Source organism: Elephantulus edwardii, unplaced genomic scaffold (assembly GCF_000299155.1).
Source record: "Elephantulus edwardii isolate Elephantulus edwardi_28Jun2011 unplaced genomic scaffold, EleEdw1.0 scaffold00028, whole genome shotgun sequence".
In the NCBI taxonomy this organism is placed as follows: domain Eukaryota; kingdom Metazoa; phylum Chordata; class Mammalia; order Macroscelidea; family Macroscelididae; genus Elephantulus; species Elephantulus edwardii.
This window is the reverse complement of record NW_006399778.1, coordinates 15,692,084-15,713,009: the sequence shown is the minus strand read 5'-3', so window position 1 is coordinate 15,713,009 and position 20,926 is coordinate 15,692,084.

The window sequence follows — 20,926 nt, the reverse complement described above, 5'->3', positions numbered from 1 at the left end:
CATAAATTCTCCTTCTATCCTCCCTAGTCATTGTCCAACTCTCTGATGCATAACAAGTGATTGCAAAGACCATGGTCTATATCAGGCACACCTTAATCTGCAGATGACACTATTGCTCTTCAGCACTTTGGAGAGGTCCCTAACAGCAGACTTTCTCATCGCAATACATCTTTTAATTTCCTGGCTGCTGGTGCCAAGAGTATATTTCTCTCTGTTGTTGTTATAAACTGCTGTTAGCTTGGTCTCCAATTCATAGAAGCCCCATATGCAACAGAACAAAACCCTGCATGGTTCTGCACCAGAGCCACAAGGGGCTGCAGAACTGGACTATGTAATCCACAGGGTTTTCAACTAGCTGACTCCAGAAATACATCTCCAGGCCTTTCTTCTAAGTTCATTTCCATCTGAAAGCTCTGCTGAGATGTATTCAGCACCATCGCAATACCCACGCCTCCGCTGACAATGTGGTGGTGGCTGTGCATGAGACGCATTGCCAAGAATTGAACTGGAGAACTGAGCCAGGATGAAGGTGAAGGTTCTTCCACTGAACCACTGCCTCCCCATGCCTCCCTAACAGCAGCAATATTTTTCCTACGTGGTTCTTTTCCCCACATTCCCCTCCTCTCTGTGGCTCTGGCTCTCTCCCTGAAAATACAGTTTACTGATATTAAAAAAAAAAAAGCAAAACCAACCACCACACACAATCACTAAACACATTTTATATAGTCTTTGAAGTCTGATGGCCGCAGGCGCCTGCACTGATCAGTATGCAGATAGAGTATGGGGACCTGAGCTGGGGAAGGCAGCGGCTTCTGCAGGGAGAAACTTAGTTAATGGTGGGTCGAAGAAGGCAAGTCTGAGAGCTGGAGACCTGAGCTGGCCCTGGGTGAGGCAGGAAGACAGGAGGAGGAGGACAGGTGACATGAACACAGACCCCAAAGGGTAAAGATTTATCTCTAGACTGTAACAGAATATTCCCTGATGTGGAAATGAGGAAAAGGGTTGGAGGTGGCAACTGGCTGAGTTCTCTGAAGGAGACTTCGGTATCTCAAGGGTCTGGGCCATTGGTGGGGTTTCCTTTCAGAATAACAAGGACAGCTTAATAACTGATTGATTCATACCTGTCCCTCCAGAAGTTTTTCTGAGGTTATAAACAGTACAGAAGGACATGGTCTATCTTTCTCTCAAGAAGCAACTGGTGGATTTGAACTGCCTGTCCCTAAGTTAGCAGCACAACTCTTTACCCACTAGGCCAACTTCTGTGTATCCCAAAACCTCAGAGGGCATTTTCCTGTCTAAGAAAAGGATGAAGTGATGAAAATGATGGAAAAAAGGATTAAAGAGTCACCTATTGAAGTTAGTAGATATTTGTAGACTACAGACTCATGTGGACAAGTGTGTTCGTGACAGAATACTGACCTCCATTTGCTCCTTCCTACAAACCGGGTAGATTTACACAGTGACTGCAGCAATGGGCTGAAGTGTGTCGGAGATGATGAGGACGGCACGGATAGGACGGAGTTCAGATCTGCTGTTCATAGGGTCACTATGAGTTGTACTTGACAGCACCTAAGCTCAGACAGAGCTCTGAGGACCCTGGTATCCTACTGACACAGTAGAAGGAAACGCGCTCTCTGCCCACGGGAAGCTCTCAGTGAAATGGGAAGAACCCAGTCTTCGGGGAATTCTTGACCTGAAAAGGAAATGGAGGAGTTGAGATTCCCAACCTTCAGGAATTCCCAGGCTGATGGAGGGATTGGATTTCCCACCCTCAGGGAGCACTCAGGCTGAGGGGAGAAGCATAATTCCTGGTATCAGCTTCCTTTGTAGAACGAATCCTATGCAGAACTGGCCACTGATACTGAATCCATTAGGGTTTCTCTCCCTAATATATATATGCTCCATGAGGAGGGGATTACGTCCACAGTGTTGACTATCCTGTTGGGAATGCTTAACATGAGTTGACTTGGAGGATGCTTTCCTCTCCCAATAAGCATTTAGTGATTGGCCGAGGGAATGGCTTATTACGTATTTGTGCACGCAGGACCTCAATGCTCTACCTCATCCATAAATACGTGTAACTATGTGTTCTGAGACCAGTTCACTCTTGTAGCACTTTTTCATTCTTACTGTTGTTATGCTCCATCAGGTCAGAAACAACCCATAGCTGACTCTCCTGTGGGTTCTAGAAGCTGTTAATTGCTCAGGAGGAGATTGTCCATCCTTCCCCCACTGTTGTTAGGTGCCGTCAAGTTGAGTATGACTCATAGTGACCTTATGAACAAAAGATCTGAACCCTGTTCTATCCTGTGCCATCTTCACACTTACTGACATGCAGTCACTGGTCAATCCACCTGGTTGAGGGTCTTTCTCTCCTTTGTCAACCCTCCCTCGTGTTCTTCTCTAAGGAAAAGAACTTCCTACTAACATGGTCAAAGTATGTGAGGCAAAGCCTCATCATTCTTGACTCCAAAGAGCACTCGGTTGAACTCTCTCCAAAATATATCTGTGTGTTCTCTTGGCCATCCATGGAATGTTCAGTGCCCTCCTCTAACACTGCAACTCAAAGGTGTCAGTTCTTTTCCTGTCATTCTTATTCATTGTCTAGCTCTCACATGCATAGTAATTGGAAAGACTATGGCCTGAATCAGATGCACCTTAGTCCTCAAACTGACATCATTACTCCTCAATAGTTTGGAGAAGTTCCAAACTGCAGATTTTCCCAGTGCAATGAATCTCCTTATTTCCTGAATGCTGGTGCCAAGAGTGTTAATCATGGATCCAAGCAAGATGAAGCTGTTAGCTGTTATCAAATTTATCCCAAAATCATTGTGACCTCACGCCAACAAAACTGTATACTACCATGACTTACTGCAGACATGATTTACTATTAGCCATAGATTTGCACTGGGTGATTTTTAGTGAATCACCAGGTCTTTCTTCCTAATCCCTTTTAGCCTAGAAACTCCACTGAAACCTGATCAGCATCATAACAACATACAAGCCTCCACTAACAGATGGGTGGTGGCCACACACAAGGTGCATTGGCTGGGAATGAAACCCTCAAACCCAAGTCATCATTTTAGAAGAAGAAGATTCTACCAGTGGAACATCATTGCTCTTTTAGGTCCTACAAAATATTTCTCAAAATTCTACCTGCTTTCCTCAAGCTGGGGGGGAGGGGCAGCAAAAAAAACCCAAAACAAATGTTGTATCACTTCATACTAATTAAAAAGGAAAAAGGGAAAGTTGGATTATGCCACATGAACCTGGTTTATGGCACATGACCATGGATTATGGTGACCATGTGAGGAAAAGATAACCCTCAAGCCCTGATGGAGGCAATGCCAACATTTTGGGGAAACTTGGCAATATTTAGGGAAATAAAGGATGCACATGCATACACACACACACACACACACACACACACACACACACATAACTCCATATCCCATGGTACTCATGGGAGATTCCAGGGAGCCTTCATACTGATTTTGAGGAATACATAGGGGCTGGCATCATGGGGACTGGCGTCATTGGCACCAGAAAGAGCCCGTTGTGCAGCATCAGAGTGAGGGTGCCTTCCTGGGGTCCGCGTGGCAGTCAAGAGGCAGGGATTAAGATTTATACACTGCAACACAGGTAGATCTTAAAAACACAGTGTTAAGTGAAAAAGAAAAAATAAAAGCAACAGAATGAGATCAATAGCCCAGTACAATTTATGTAAATTAAAGCACATTTGCACAATAAGCAGCTCCATATATTTCACAGGAAACTTCTATATCTACAGACATAGATTAGAGTCCTGAGCATGGGGCTGTGGAGAGGGTGAAGGGGGAGGGTTATGGGTGGAAGATCAGGGTTTTTAAGGCTCTGACTTCTGGAAGACAACCACCTAGCTTGTCTTCTGGTGTCTGAATAAGTCTGAACTGCCAAGTTTTTGGTTCCTAGTCAAGTGTTTAACCATTTGCACCACCTAGATAGAGGGACAGCGAAAGAGAGGAAGACTCTCAACCAGGTGGATTGATAGTGATTGCAGCAATGGGCTCCAGGGTGCCAGAGATTCTGAGGATGTCACAGGACAAGATATAGGTTCAGATATGCTGCTAATGGAGGCGCTATGAGTCATACTCAACTGGATGACACACAACAACAACAAAGGGACTCCTGTATGTCCCAAGGTGTGGGTAGAAGGAGTGTGTGTCAAAAATCACTACTGCATTGGAATAAAAGCCTGAAAAACTGCTGCAAGACTTCCTGGTAAGTGGCCCACAGTTACTTAGCAAAAACATGTGGCAGCAAAACAGAACCTTGGGATTTGGGACAAGACATGGAGCTCCATCCTGGAAGCTGCCAGCATCACTTGCATGTTTAAATCAACGCTCCACGGAGATTCCAGTTACAGCCTGCAACTGCCTCTACCTAGGGCTTCCTCCTAATTTTAACTGGTGGCTGGATTTGCATAGGAGATTTGCATCTGAGATTACCCATGATTCCCTGGGAGGAACAGTACAGCAGATGATGGCAAATATATATATATATAAAATTCCATTTCAGCTTGTGTGGTTAGAGGAGGAAGGGAAAGAGTACTACAGGGAGGGAAGGTGCTTTTAGGAAGTTTTAGTGCTTTACGCATGTGCTCGTGGAGGAAATACAGCCAGAATGCTCCTTAGAAGAAAAGACGGGGAAATTTCACTCTCTTACTTTGAACATATCAAGAGGGACCAAATGCTGGAGAAGGATGTAAAGTAAAATAGAGAGACAGAAGAGGGAGGGAGTGGGGGTGGGAAGGTGGCAGGGAGGGGGGAGGGAGGGGAAGAGAGAGGGAAGGAGAGACCCTCAATGAGATGAATTGACAGTGTCTACAATAATAGACTCAAACATAGCAATGATTGTGAAGATGGTTTAGAACCAGACGACACTTGGTTGTGCTGGGTTGGAGTTGCTATGAGCCAGGGCTGTCTCAGCAGCACCTGGTAACAGCACAAGCGGTGAGAAGAATGAGAAGTGAGTGAATGCCCAACTGATCCCAGGCAAATTGCTTTGCAATTTGCTGCGTGAATTTATGAATTGAAGAGAATGAATGAGACATTGCAATACTCCACCAAGAGGTAGATATTGTCCCAAATGCAGGCAGGCAGAGGCGATGGCACTGTAAATCCCATCTACAAAACAGCTCCCGGTCACCTGTCCTCCAGGAGCTGAGGCACCTAGCAGCCCTGCTTGAGGACCTGCCATATGTGCCAGACCCTGCTCACTGGGTTCCCCCGTGGGGTCATTCCACCTCCCAACCCACCCCTCTCAAAGGAAGAGTCACTTCCCTCTTTTAGCAGAGGAGGTAAAGATTAGCGCCTCATTGGAATGAAATTCTGCCAGATTCTAAAACCTAGACTCTCAGTGGGTTACTGCTGACTTGCAAGCTAATAAACCAAGCAAGTAGTTCTGAGGGGCACATAGTCTCTCCCTTCCAGTTCAGCTCTTTGTGTCTAACTCATGATTTAGTCATACCTGGATGTCCAGAATATATACCTAGACACCAGTACGCCATGGTCTAAATAGGAGGTAGGTGTGTAAGCCCCTCATGGCTCAAGGTTTAGTCAGAACCTGTTCTGCTCACCTCTCCCCCATCTCCAGGCAACCAGGATTAGTCATAATCCTTACATTCCTGTATTATTGTGTGTATTTTATTGTCGCTTTCTCTATCTGTGTCTCAGTAGACTGGGAACATCTTAGGAGAAGAAACCACGAGGAACTCATCTCTTTGTCCCCTATGTTGAGGGATTTGCTCTAAGTCACAAGGAATTTATATGCAGTGAACTGAACTCTTTTTGGACTGGGATCAAGAAGATCGCAAAGCCATGATATTTTAGCTCAAATACTGCCTCTTATAGGAAGAGTTCTTTTGATTTCCAGAAGAAAGAAAAATCTTAGCTAAGATCTCCTAAGCCATCTTTACCAGATGGCATGGAGTGTCCCTGATCACATTTCTTCTTGCACGTTTGTTCTCCGTAAATATGCCTAAGGCTTCAAGAAAAGAGATCTATTCAGATGCATCTATAACAGAGTCTTACATATAGGAAATAATACATAGATGGATGGACAGATGGCTGGTGGATGGATGGATGGATGGATGGATGGATGGATGGATGGATGGATAGATGAATGGATGGAACCAGGACCGATGAATGGTGGACAGAAAGATAAGAAAGTGGACGGATGATTGGTAAGCATATGGTAATAGGATGGTTTAATAGTGAAGTGAATGTCTGGATAGATGAATGATGATGGATTTGTGCATGACTGAAGAGATGGACAGATGAATGGATGAAACCAGCGTGGATGGTTAGATTCAGATATGGAAGAGTGAACAGGGCAGTGATGAGTGGATGGATGAATACAAGATTGGATGACGGATTGATGGTTTGAAAGATGGGTTAATAAGTATATTGGTAGATATGGTAATGGTAATATGGCTGAATAAATTCTTTCCATCTCTGAACATCACGCTCAGACTCCCTCCCTAAAACCATCCTTTTTGTACTCCTTTTCTTTTCCCAGATTTCACCCTTAACTCCCCCTCTGCACCTATTCTTTCATCCTCCAAGCAGGGACCTAGGATGCCAGATGGATGCCTTCCCAGGAAGTTCAGCTCCAGTCTCTGCCTCTCTGCTGAGCTTTCCACACTAAGCAGAGATTTAATACTTAACTGTGGCCTCTCCCTGCTCCTTACCTGCCTGAGGAGGTAGAGGCAGTGATTTGCATATTTATTAAATATCTCTTAGCAGGATACACAAGCCGCATTGCTACATCCTACTCTCGGCTCCTGCTGGCAGACAAGACCCTGCAAGAGTGGTGCTGCCTCGCTGTCCATTAAATAGCTGTTTGGAGACCCAGGGAACCAGGAGGGGAGAGAAAGGCCACAGGACAGACAGGGAAGATGGAGACAATGAAGCAGAAGGAACCCTAGAGGTTGGCATCACGGCTTCTCTCACTGGCTTGGCAGTGGGTGGTTTCTGTTCATTGCCCAGGCAGAAGGGGTGTGAAGGCATCTCCTCCCACCCCCTGACTACATTGGGCACCCAGGCAAATTAGACTTCCCTTAGACAATCTCCAAGGAAAGACATTGTGAAGCATCATTGCATTGTGCTTCTGTTGCTGCTCAGCTGACCTGGAAGTTTTTCTGGATACTTAACAAGAAGTATGCCTTTGCAGAAGCCCATTTTGGAAACATTTGTCTTCGGTCTTGATGGATAAGCATGGGTTGGGAAGTCTTCCTGAGCAGAGCCATCTGAGATGTCCACACTTAGATCTACATGTCCAGGTCTCTGAGCACTAGTTCGCTGTCTCTTCTGGAAGGAGTCATTGTGTCCACCAGGGAATCTAGAACTCACTGCTCTACACTGGGATGAATCCCACCCCTTCGTCCTGGAAGCCCTGACCTGTTACCAAGAGCCAAACCCCCTGCTTGTTCATGTTTCCTGTCATAGCTCCTAGATCGAGATTCAAATCCAAGGTTATGTTTTCTGGAGTCAAATTGCCCTGATGCTGATCACTCTCACTTTCGACAAGCTGTGTGACTTTGGGCAAGTGATAAGACTTCTCTGGGCCTTGATTTTTCTCCTCTATAAAATGGGAATGATAGTATTACCCACTTCAGCTGCCTATGTGAGGAGAAAGCACAGTGGTGGGCACCTAGAGTTTAGCATAATGCTTGACTCCAGTATAAATGTTCAGGAATTGTTGTTTGTTATTGTTACAGAGTCCTAGAAAATTTTCTTTGCTTATTGACCTGGTGGCAAGAAGCTGTGCTGCAATCCCAAAGGGACAGGACTTGAGGCCACCAGCTGCTCTGTGGGAGAAGGATGGGCAATCTCCTCCCGTGTGATTAACTGCCTCTGAAAACCTGCTGTCGGGTCAGCTATGGGTCAGTTTGGACTCGACCATATACAACAAAAACAACCTGGACTAGTTTACCTACCCATGTGTCCAAGGTCAAGAGTGGAGTTCATGCCTCTTTACTATTCTGAATCCCAGACTCTTTCCTGCTTAGGGAAAGATCCTCACAATGACCCCGCAAACTATACACTCTAATCAGTCCCATTCTACAGGTGGAGAAACCGAGTCCCAGATATAGGAAGGAATCACACAAGACCACATGTGACTTGAGGACCCAGACTGCCTTTGTTCTCTTCTTTGCAAACATGTCATGAGGAAACTCTGCCCTAGAAACAGCCTAAAACCCTGGAAATAGAGAGGGAAGCTCACAAACAGCTTTTTCAAGTTCAGCGCACCTCCACCCCACCACCTCCCACTGCCCTGAACCTGCAGAAGCAGAGGGGAGGGCCGGGGCTGCAGGCTGTAAACCTTGCTGAAAGCCGTCGTAAACTCAGGGCCCGGCTGGCCGGCTCTAAGTGCGGTGCTGCAAAAAGCACAATCCCTGGTCGTAAAGCAATCCCCATGAAAAAACGGAAAGGAAAACCGTGCAGTAAAAACAGTAACGATCTCCAGAAAGTAAGGAAGAGGAGGCGAAACGACAGGAGTGGTGGGAGGAGCAGGCAGCCTGGCCCTGGCCCTGGCCCTGGCGCGTATCAAGCTTAGACAGCCTGCAGGACCAGTATTAGATCAAGCAGGGTGGGTGCATGAGAGACGGAGTTGATGAGCAACGGTACTGTTGAGGAAGATAATGTTGATAGTTCGGAAGTAGTTTGAGAAATGCTTTCGTAGCGACCACCTCTCTGATGCCTTCCAGGAGTCTCAAGGCGTCCAGGGTGAGGATTCCCATTGTACAGAAGAATAAGCTGAGGCTCATGGAAAGTAGAGACTTGGACCAGAGCTCAGGCCTGTTCACTCCACTATGTGCAGCCCGGTGCTACTGCTCTTGTGACTCCTAGACCCCAGAAAAGATGGGAATCCTGGCTTCTCACAGCTCCTTAAGTAGGGAAGCTTGAGTGACAGACAATACATTCATTGCTGTTGAGTTGATTTCCAGTCATGGAAACTCTCTGTGTTTCAGAGTAAAAATGCTCTATTGCGAAATCTTGGCCCTGATCTTTATAGATCAAGAAACATTTCTTCTGCAGCACCACCCAGTAGATTCAAATTGCCAGCCTTTAGTTGGGTGCAAATCATTTGCGCCTTCCTAGAGCCTCTTAAGAGACCCACAAGTGGGAACCTTGGGAAAATGAAGAGGGCAGCAATTTGAATCTGGGTGAACTGAGGCTCCTAGACATGGTTGCAGGCTCTTTTGGGGCGTTGGGATAGATGTCAGGGAGCACGTTTGTCTCTCTTCCTTGCTACCTCCAGATAAAGCAGTGTGCTCAGCCCAGAGCCCCACATCCCTGTCTACGCCTCCTCTTTATTCCCCTCTGCATCTCTTCATTATCTCCTATCTCTGCCCCCGCCCTCGGCTTCTGTCTGCTGAGCTCCAGCTTCTCCATCTTTCTGCAGTGCTGACAATCTCCTTGGCTCTCTCCCTGCAGGTTTGGGAGACTGTTAGCCCCCGGGCTTCCTGAACCTGACGGTGCCTTTCTCCATTCACAACAGCACTGTGCTGACCCTGGAGGACATCTGCTGGGGACCCAAACTCTGAACCAAGTCCTGTCCTAGCTTCAGTAGCTTGAGTTTCCATTTTATTACAGTCCAGATTTCTAATAAAGCACCTTTCCGAGTGAACGGGGCATCCTTCTTCTGCAACCCTATTGCCCCATTTCTGGGAACACGAATCTGGGAGGGAGGAACTGACAATTAGCACGCTATTCTGCTTTTCAGTCATCTACTGCCCTGTCTACCCTGAGGACAGGCGGAAAGTCCCACATCATTATTGTCTTCACACTACACAGAGCTAGGGATTTGGCAAGTTCTCAGGAAATGCCTACATCGAATGACAGCATCTCCCACAGGAATGAGCTCACGGACAGAGGCATCTCTTAGGTGGAGATCATGCTTGCTCTACCCCTGTCTCACCCTCCTGACTCCACCCCTCTGCTCAAACACAAGTACTATTTTTTTAAAAAAGGCACCAAGCATTATTTTTCTTAAATTCCCTTTTCTTAAGGGACATCAGCACATTAACTTAAGAACAGGAAGGCCTGGCGTACGAGTTGGGGAGACATGCAGGTAAAGATACCTTAGTCTCATCATCTGTAAAATGGGATGATAGTCTCAGGATTGACACATGATTGCAACAGTGGGTTTACACCTAGCACAGACTGTGAGGCTCGGGCGGGCTTAGGCGGGATTTCATTCTCTTGTACACAGGGTCTCTGCATCAAGTTCAACTTAACACCACCACCACCAATGACATCACCAGGTTCTTGGGAGGATTAATGAGTTAATAAATGCACAGCATTTACTTCATTAAATGTGTATACCAAAACCCATAAATCAAACCACTAATGTCAGTATGGTGGATTAAGTGTTGAATTGCTAATTGCAAGGTCGACAGTTCAAATGCAGCAATCACCTGAAGGGAAAAGATGAGACAGTCTGTTTCTATAGAGAGTTAACAGCTTCAGAAACTCCGTGGGTTAGTTTTGCTCTGTTCTACTGGGCTGCCATAAATCTTTGTAAACCAAACAAACATTATGTAAGAGTTTGCTGCTGTGTATACCAAACATTATATAAGAAACTGCACTGCAATCCCAAAGACACTTGGTTCCAGTTCAGCAGCTGCTCTGTGGGAGAAGGATGGGCAGTCCCCTCCTGAGTGATTACCTGTCTCTGAAAAGCCACCAGATGGTCAGCTATGGGTTGGTCAGACTCCCTTGTAAGAATAATTGCTACTGATAGGGAGTGCTGGTGGCCTAGTGGTAAGGAGCCGCACTGGCACCCAAAGGTACGCAGTTTGAATCCATCAGTTGCTCTGCAGAGGAGGGGGGTTGGAGAATGGACAATCCCCTCTTGGGTGATTACCTGCCTCTGAAAAACTGATGGAGGGTTAACTATGGGTAGGTTCCAATTGGACAGTTCACAACAACAACATTGTTACAGATACTGGTGGTGGTATTGTCTCAGTCTTTTCCCTGTCCCGCCCTCAGAGCCTCACTTCTACCTTTGTTTCTTCTTCCCAACCTTAAGACTCCAAGGGTCTAGCAAACACAGTCTTCACAGGGAGTGAGCTGATTTAAAAACAGGATTAGTAATAACAAGATAAGTAACAGGAAGGAAAGCTGTTCCACTTTATTGGGTAGTTAGTATGCACCAGCAGCTGCCCTGAGTACCTCCCACCAAGGATCTCAGGAAATCTTCCTGCTGTCTCAGGAGGCAGCCACCATCTCCTCCAGATAATGGCAGACTCAGGGAGGGAAGTTACTCTGTCAGGCCACAGAGCTCTTTAAGACAAAGCATGGGCTTGGACCCACATCCATCCAAACCCACAGTCATACTTTGACTCTGCCTTAAATCTTTGAATCGTGTTAAAAACCAAAACACAAACAGTGACAGAGAACACCCTCAGTCTTGACTCATAGAAACCTTCCATCGACTTTCTAAGGCTGTCAATCTTTACAGGAGGAAACTGCCCATCTTTCTGCTACAGAGCCACTGGTGGATTTGAACTTCCAGCCTTTTAGTTAGCAGCCCCGCACGTTTATCCACTATGCCATCATGTTTGGCAAGTCATTTTCCCTTTCTGGGCCTTAATTTCCTGTCCTGTAAAATAGGGTGACGTACTTGCTGCAACAAACACAGCGTTTCATTTAAGACTTGTTGATCTGGGGCTTGCATTGTCTTGAGCTGAGCTCAGTATCTGAGAGCCTGTCTCTCCTGGAGAGAGTGAGCACGTGGTGGTCGGAATGCTGGTGCATGCTGACACTTGGAGGGCAGAGATAATTGGCTTTGGTGTAGCTCTAGTCTGGAGAAACCAGGGGCTAGCAAGGCTGAGAGTGAAAAGTACCTGAAAGCCAGGTGATCCTGGGTTTGGCCAATAAGGGTCCTTAAAGGAATGAATTGGGATGGGGACAGCATGCCAGTGGGGGCAGGGCTCGGCACCTGAGTTCAAATCCTTGCCTCATGTTGCTAATAGAATGCCACATGCATGGGAAGAATTAATTGATATGAAGGACAGCTATATATATATATATATACATACACACACACACAGATTAACAGTTGGTTGATAAAGAGACTCACAGTCTTTGACTTGCCACCAGCACAAGGTAAACACTGACTAACGTCTCCAAGTCCAGGGATCTTTCTCGTGAAATTGTACATAAACCATTTGGATGTGGGGACCTTCTCACCTGCCATCACCTGTGCCTGTCATCTCTTCCCTTCTCTCACTTGGTCATTTTTTACTCACTCTTCTAGACAGTTCCTCCAGGAAGATTCCCTGGGATGAGTTAGTCCTGCCTTCCCCTCCAGCCCCAGAGCACCTTTGCAGGCTCTCTCTTCCTGATAATTGCCAATTACCTGTCTATCTGAAGTATCATGAGGTCCCTGAGGGCGGGGAGGATGCTGGAGTTGTCTCCTCTCCCTCACTCTTAGCACTGTGTGGCATTTAGAAAGTATTCAGAAAAAAAAAAATAGAAAAAAAGAAAACAGATGCAGAGCGAATAAACAAGTGAGCTGATGAATGAATACATAAATCAGAGGATGGAGAAAAATCTATGTGGGGAGCATTCGCGCTCTGCACTCTTCTAAGGTGGAGACAAGGATGACAGGATTCCCTCCCCTCTCGACTTGCACACAGTGCACTTTTGGCCATTTAAATGTGACTATTGTCCTTGCAGAAGATGTTGCTTAGGTCAGTCTGGAAGGTCAAGACCACAATGGCCTCTGAACTCTGTAGACATTGACCAAGTGTCCTGAGACTGATGTGACTTGAGCGATAAGGAGCAGTAACCCCCAAGGGACCCAAGAATGCCTCTGAATTGGCTTGGATTTTCACACCTCTTGTCTCTTCTCTGGGAGAAGGAAGAGCACACGGCCTGCGACAACCTGGCTACAGACATCTACGTATTCCTTATTCTGAGGATCCCAAAATACTCCTGCCAGGGTGAGAACTGAATTTAGAATGACTTGGCGTGCACACCCTGGCCTCGGCCCAACCCTATCCTCATCCCTGTCAGAAAAGCAGCATCTACTTCCTGTGCTTTGGATTCCAGCGAGCAGGCTTTTAGACTCCCAAATGCTGTCTTCCAAGAAGCTGGAGTTTGAACACAATCCCTCGGATGATCTGTCCAACGGAAAAGTTCTCCCCGAAACTCCCTGCATCGTAAAATGTCAGGATGTCTGCGGTCTTTATTTATAGACACATTGCTTTTCAACTTTTCTCACTCCAACATTTCAATGTGTTATTCCTGAAGATAAATGCACATTATGATTTCATAATAGAAATTGCATTTCTCCCTCGTGTCACCTCTAAGCATGTATATACATAAATATGGCACATTGCCTCCGACAGTAATTTAAAAGGCACTTTGGAGAACATATTGATCATGACCAGAGAACGGAGCTGGCATGGCGTAGATTTCGTCAGTGTCTGCTGTCTCCCAACCTCCTTCCTCCCTCCTCTTCTTTGTTTGGATTCTGAAGCTTTGGAACTGATGATTTCCATTTATCTTTGCATATTGGGAAATTGCTTTATAGGCACCGTGGGCTTTGGGAGGAGAAAGAAAACAAAACTTTATAACTCCAAAGGGTAAACAAGGGATGAAAAAGTAGGCTTCCTGCCAGAGCAGAGTCCTTGGAGGCAGGAATTTCCCCTCTAACTCCTCCTGGACTTGAGATCTCCCATGCCAGGTGCTGTCTACAGCTTTTCAGAGCTGTCTGGGTGTGAGGCTCCAGCTCATAGGGTTGGCTTCTTTGGGCAGCCAGGGCTAGAAGGTTCTAGCTAAATGAGTATCCTCTTCTCTGCTCATTCAACTGCCTCTTGGGAACCTCAGGGTCATCTTGGGCCATTCCTCATCCCAACTTATTGAGCCTTTTTCCATCTTTCATGGCAACAGCTGTGAACTCACTTCTTCTGAAAACCGCTTCCATGGCTATTCAGAGATGCATTCCAGCATGCTATACTCTCCACACTCTGCTCATTTTTACGATTTTTCATCTTCTATGATAGCATGGGCCTGGGCCAGGTATCATGGCATAGAAAAGGAAACTAAACTGAAATTTACCAAGACCTACAATACATCAGACACTTCCCTTAGTACATAATTATTTCAACTAGACCAATAAACAATGTCATTATAAATAAAGACTGAAATGTTCACATATTTAATTTTATTTAAATCTACAACAAACACCTTTAGAAGTATCAGTCAAGAAATCAATCAACACATTGCTTTGGACAAATCTGCTACCAAGGACCTCTTAAAAGTCAAGGAGTAAGGATGTCACTAATATATGCCCAATTCAAGCCATGTTATTGTTGTTGTATGCCTTCAACTCAGAACCATTGCTTCATATGCTTGTGAAAGTGGTTGTTATGTGCCATTGAGTCATCTGCAACTCTGTAACTCATAGCAACCCTATGTACAACAGTTCTGAAATCTGCCCTGTCCTGAGCCAGTCTCATTGTCTCCAACAAACCCAATCCGACTTCTCCAGTCACTTATTCAATTCATCTCATCCTGGGTCTTCTTCCTCTCCTGCGCTGTCCCTCCACCCTTCCAAGCATGATGTTCTTCTCCAAGAACTGGTTCCTCCTGGCTACATGCCCAAAATATGTGAGGCGGAGCTTAAAAATCCTTACCTCCAAGGGGCATCTTAGTTTCACTCTCTTCAGGTATGACCTGCTTGTTCTCCTGGCAGTCCACAATATGTTCAACACTTCTCCAGCACCACAACTCAAAGGCATCGATTCTTCTTCTATCATCCTTAGTCATTGTCTAGCTCTCTGGTGCATAGCAAGTAATTGTGAAGACCATGGCCAGTATCAGGCACACCTTAGTCTCCAGACTGACATCATTGCTCTTCAGTACTCTAAAGAGATTCCTGACAGCAGACTTTCCCAATGCAATTAATCTTTTGATTTCCTAACTGCTCTTGCCAAGATTGTTGATTGTGGAACCAGGAAAGCTGAAGAAAACTGGACAAGGAATAAAGAGGATCAAAGAAGATTTGATGTCTTTGAATTACAATGTTGGTGAAGAGTATTAAATATATCATGTTTTTGTTGTTACGTGCTGTCGAGTTTGCTGTAACTCTAGTACAACAGTTCTGAAACCTGCCTGTCATGAGCCAGTCTCGTTGACTGCAACAACCTATCTCTGTTGCCCTAGTCATTATATTAATCCATCTCATCTGGGGCCTTCCTCTCTTGTGCTGTCCCTCCATCCTTCTGAGCATGATGTCCTTCTCCAAGAACCAGTCTCTCCTGGCCACATGCCCAAAGTTTGTAAGATGGAGCTTCAAAATCCTAGCCTCCAAGGAGAAACTTGGTTTCATCCTCTCCAAGACCTCACATATGATATTATATGATAATTCCCACACTCTGTTGGATCACCTTTTTGGAGCAGGACTCAAGTTCACAATCAACACTCTTGGTAATAGCAGTAAGGAAGTCAAAAGACAAATTACATTAGGAAAATCTGATGTCAAGGACCTCTTCAGAATGCTGAAGAGCAATAATGTCAGTCGACAGACTAAGGTGTGCTTGACCCAGATCATGATCTCTACAGTTACTTGGTGCATATCGGAGAGCTGGATGGGACGATGACCAAAGATGACAGATGAAGAATTGATGTGTTTGAATTGTGATGCTGGAAAAGGGTATTAAACATACCACGGACTGCCAAGAAAACAAATAGGTCTTTCCCGGAGAGGATGAAACCAAGTTCCCTCTTGAAAGGTTTTTGAAGCTCCATCTGACACGCTCTGGGCATGTTACCAGGAGGAACCAGACCTTGGAGAAGAACATCGTGCCTGGAAAGGTGGAGGGACAGTGCAGGAGAGGAAGACCCTGGATAGAATGGATTGATTGACACAGTAATTGGGGAAATGAGGGTAGAGGTAGATGTGTCAGAGACAGTGAGATTGGCTCAGGATAGAGCAGCGTTCAGAGCTATCGTGAATAAGGTCACTATGAATTGTGGTTGCCTCAATAGCACGTAACGACAACATTTCAGCCTTGATGAACTTCCTGACAAAGAAAACAAATCATGTCCCTTTCTTGTTAAAATATATCTTTGACCTTCCAATGATGGCTAGTGATGGCATCTCTGATTGGATCCCACCTCCCCCATTCCAGGCACACTTTGTAAAACTAAGACTAAAGTGTGCCTGATCCAAGTCAGAACATTTTCATGTGCATATGAAAGTTGGACAATGAATAAGGAAGACCAAAGATGAAAAGAGGATACCTTTAAATTCTGGTGTTGGAGAAGATTATCAAATATCCCATGGATGGCCAAAAGTGTAAACAAGTCTGTCCTGGAGAAAGTGCAACCAGGATGCTTCTTTTTTTTTTTTCTATAATTATATTTTATTAATTTTCATAAACATTTACAGAGATTTTGGGCTTCCACTCCTTCATTGTTGCACTATTCTCTCTACCCTCCTCCCAGTTTGTTCTTGTCCAAATGCCACAGTGCTTGTCAAAGCCAGTTCTGATTAATCTTCTTTGTCAGTGTGTCCTTTGCCATTCCCTATCACTCCTCCCTGAGAGAGACTTCACCCTGAGTCATAAGGAAAAGGGGACGGCGTATTCTCTTAGCTACTTCCTGCTGAAAAGGGACGCTGTGGGTTTCAGGGTGAAGATCTTCTCTCACTACTCTAAAGGGCCCCTTTGGCAGTAGGAAACACATAGACTATTATGGAGATTGATTTTGGAATTCAGATGCATTCTTATTGATTGTGCTTGGCTGTACATGTACATATCCTTCAAGATGTATCATGGGGGTGTTGCAACCTAGAAGACACAAATTTGACTAACAAGTTATAAGTACATGAGTCCAAAAATTATGGAAAAGTAAAAGAAAAGATTCTTTCATTGTTTTACAAACACTCCCCCAGGTCCCCTCCACCATGCAGCCCTCGCTCTAGTCTCCTGTGATGACAGAGGCAAGGACAGTGAAACTTAATTTCACATATTTTGAGCATGTCATTAAGAGAGACAAATTGTTGTAAAAGCGATCACGTGGGGAAAGATAATCAGTGAACGAAAAGGAAGAAAAAATGGACTGACACAATGACTATAAGAAGTGAGCTCAAGCATGGCTAAGAGGAAGACGCAGACGCGTGATTTGGTACATTTCCGTCATTGTTCATAAGTTCATAGTGTTCATAAGGTTGACTTGATGGCATCTAACCACAACAAACAACTGTTTGCTGTTACATTTATTCTCAATCACTCTGACCTCCTTTGTTAGAGTAGAATTGTATTCCATAAAGTTTGCAATGACTATTTTTTCCTAAGCAGAGCACTAAATTTTTCTTCTAAGGCATCTTTGAATTGACTTGAACCACCAATTTTTGGATTAGTGACCAAATGTGTTAATCCTTTGTCCCACCCAGCACACATAGTCTCACTTCCTTATTCAGTGCCATCAAGTTGATTCTGACACATAACCACTTTCCATCAAGTTTCTGAGGTTGTAAATTTTAACAGGGGAGACTATGCATCTCTTTCTGGCAGTACTGGATTTGAACCACCAGAGACATGGGACCGTTTGCTTAGCCGTCTAACATGCTACAGCCCACGCCAACAGAGCTCCTTGCACAGAGAGCAGGCACTCAATAAGCAATTGCTGAGTACATTTTCTTTCTCTTTTCCTTGAACCTGTTTTGGACTTCATAGATCCTTCCAGAGCCTTCCAGGGATGATTCTGCTTCAGTACCTCGCCTCCACCTTGGAGCCAGGAAGGACCATGGAGGCTGAGCCGGCCTTTGCCTCTGCCATTAGCTGTCTCCCCCTCTCAATTACATGGTAATCCCTGTTAAAATTACAAATTTATTTATAGGGGTTTTTTCCCTTCCTTTTTTTTCCCCACCCGGCAATTTTTACGGCTCATCAGCCGTAACAAATTCTACTTCATAAAGCAAAGGCTCGCGTTATTATTACCATATGGAAATGGACAGCAGCGGCCGACTCCTGGTCCCGGCTGGCGTGTTGTCTCCGAGAATCCGTAATGATTTCAATCAATGGCCCTGTGGGATTTGTTCTGCTCTTTGAGGACGAGAGCATTTTGACCTGAAAATGGTGTTGCTGCCTCAGAGCCAGTTGGCAGCAGGGGTCTCACTAAGTGGTCCTGGACTTCAATGGTGACCCCAGTAAAGAACAGTGTGTTGGGGAGGGAAATAGGACTGGAGATTCAGGTTTATCCAGGAATAAAAAGATCACATGGGGACAAAATTTATGGAAAGTACTTACTTGGTGAGCATGACTGTGGTAATCATGTGAAGAGATAATGAGCCCATTTCACAGGCAGGAGGAGTGTGAGTCAGAGAGCAGATGTAACTCACCCTAGAGAAGAGAGAATGTTTGGACAGCTCTATTAGGCAGGATTCTCTAAGCCCAGGAAGTAGAAAAGGCTTGGAGGGGTGCTACTCCCTATCTTTCCAAGAGCCTTCCCCAAACTCTGCTGTGAGGACAATAATGCTGTTCTCTCACTTATTAACTCATAACATTCACTCACTCGCTACCAGTGTGACAGCACTTGTAATGTACTAGACTCAATACCAGGCGACTGCATAATGCCACCTTAGATGATAGGGTTGGACATCATCCTCTTTCCCATCAGATTGTTGTTAGGTGTCATCAAATTGACCACGACTGATAACGACCCTATGAACAACAGATCTGAACCTTGGCTGTCCTGTACCATCCTTACAATCTCTTATATTCTTGAGCCCATTGTGAGTCACTGTGCCAACCCATCTTTCTCTGATCCCGCATCTTCTTCAGTATGACATCCTTTTCAAAGGACTGGTCCCTCCTGACAAGATGTCCAAGGTATGTGAGATGAAGTTTCATCATGAAACTTGTGAGATTCCTCACATGTTTCCACATTGAGGAAACCTTTCCTTCACGTTGGTTGCACTTGCTCCAAGACAGAGTTGTTGTTATTTTAGTCTGGTGGTGGTGGTTGTTAGGTGCTGTTGAGTCGAGTATGACTCCTAACAGCCTATGAACAACATACTTGAACCCTGGCCTATCCTGTGCCATCCTCATCACTTCTGCCATACTTAAACCCATTGCTGCCGTCATTGTATCAGGCCATCTGAATGAGGGTCTTTCTCTCTGTCACTGCTGAAAGATGTTAGATTGGAGTTTAGAAGAGGCTATGTCACAGGGGAAACAATTGTTAGTGTCAGATGGATCCTGGATAAAAATAGAGACTATCAGAAGAATGTCTATTTGTGTTTTATGGACTATGCAAAGGCATTTGACTGTGTGGATCATAACAAATTATAGCTAACATTAAGAAGAACGGAAATCCCAGGATATTTAATTAAGCTCATGAAAAACCTGAACCTAAGTCAAGAGGTTGTTGTCAGAACAACACAAGGGAACACTGCATGGTTTAAAATGAGGAAAGGTGTGTGCAACAGGTTGTACCTTTTATGCATGTCTATTATTAAATCTGTATGGTGAACAAATAATTCATGACGCTAGACTCTATGGAGAGGTATGTGACATCAGGATTGGAGGAAGATTCATCAACAACCTGCGTTATGCAGATGACAAAATCTTACTTGCTGAAAGTAAGGATTTGGAATGCTTGTTGCAGATCAGGAACTATAGCCTGCAATATGGCTTATATCACAACATCAAGAATAAAGTCCTTATCTCTGGGCCAATAATACCATAATGTTGTTATTGTTGTTGTTATGTGCCATGGAGGAGTCGCCTGTGACTCATGGCCACCTTATATACAACAGCCTAATCCCTGCTCTACCCTGTACCAATCTTATTGTCTCTGACACACCTACCCCCATTACCCCAGTCACTGAGTCAATCCACCGTATAAAGGGTGTTCCTCTCCTGCACTATCCCTCCACCCTCCCAAGCATGACGTCCCTCTCCAAGGGCTGGTCCCAAAGTATGTCAGACAAAGCTTCAGAATCCTTGCCTCCAGGAGCAGCCTGGCCTCACCCTCTCTAGGACAAACTTGTTTGTTATCTTAGCAGTCCATGGTATATTCAATACTCTTCTCCAGCACCACAGCTCAAAAGCATCAACTCTCCTTCTATCATCCCTTGGTATTGTGCAACTTTCTGATGCATAGCAAGTATCAGAAGTACTTTAGACTCCAGACTGACATCGTTGCTCTTCAGCACTCTGGAGATGAAGAGTGAAATTGTCAGTGATTTAATTTTACTTGGATCAACAATCAGCTTCCTTGTCAAGAGATCAGGAAATATATTGCTCATGGCCTTCTCTAAAATGATGAAGAACAAAGAAGTCAGTTTGATGGGTAAGGTGTACCTGATTCAGGCCATGGTCTTTCAATAACTTACTACACACCTGCGAGCTGGACAGTAAGTAAGGGAGCCAGAAGAAGAATTTATGCCATTGAGTTTTGATATTTAATAATTATACTGGACTGCTAAAACAACAAACATACGTCTCAGAAAAAGTGCCAGTGTGCTCCTTGGAGGTACCAATGACTTCATTTCCCATATGGGCATGCTGCTAGGAGAAGCTATTCCTTGGAAAAGGGACATCATGCTTTAGTCTGGTAGTCACTCTGAAATTTATCCACCATGGTGACTCTGCTGATGTCTGAAATATCAGTGGTATAGCATTAGAGCAACTAGTAAACCACATAAGACCACAAATTAACAGACAGGTAGTGATGTGATTTCATACTGTCCTTATAACCACAGAGACATTGGAGGCACCTGACTCTGAGTATCAAAATTAAAATCTCACTTCCTCTCACTGATATAGACTAGCATTGACACCCACTAAGAAAGTAGTCTGGTGAACTTGTGGGTTGTTGTTGTTGTAGTTATGTGCCATCGAGTCGCTTTTGACTCATAG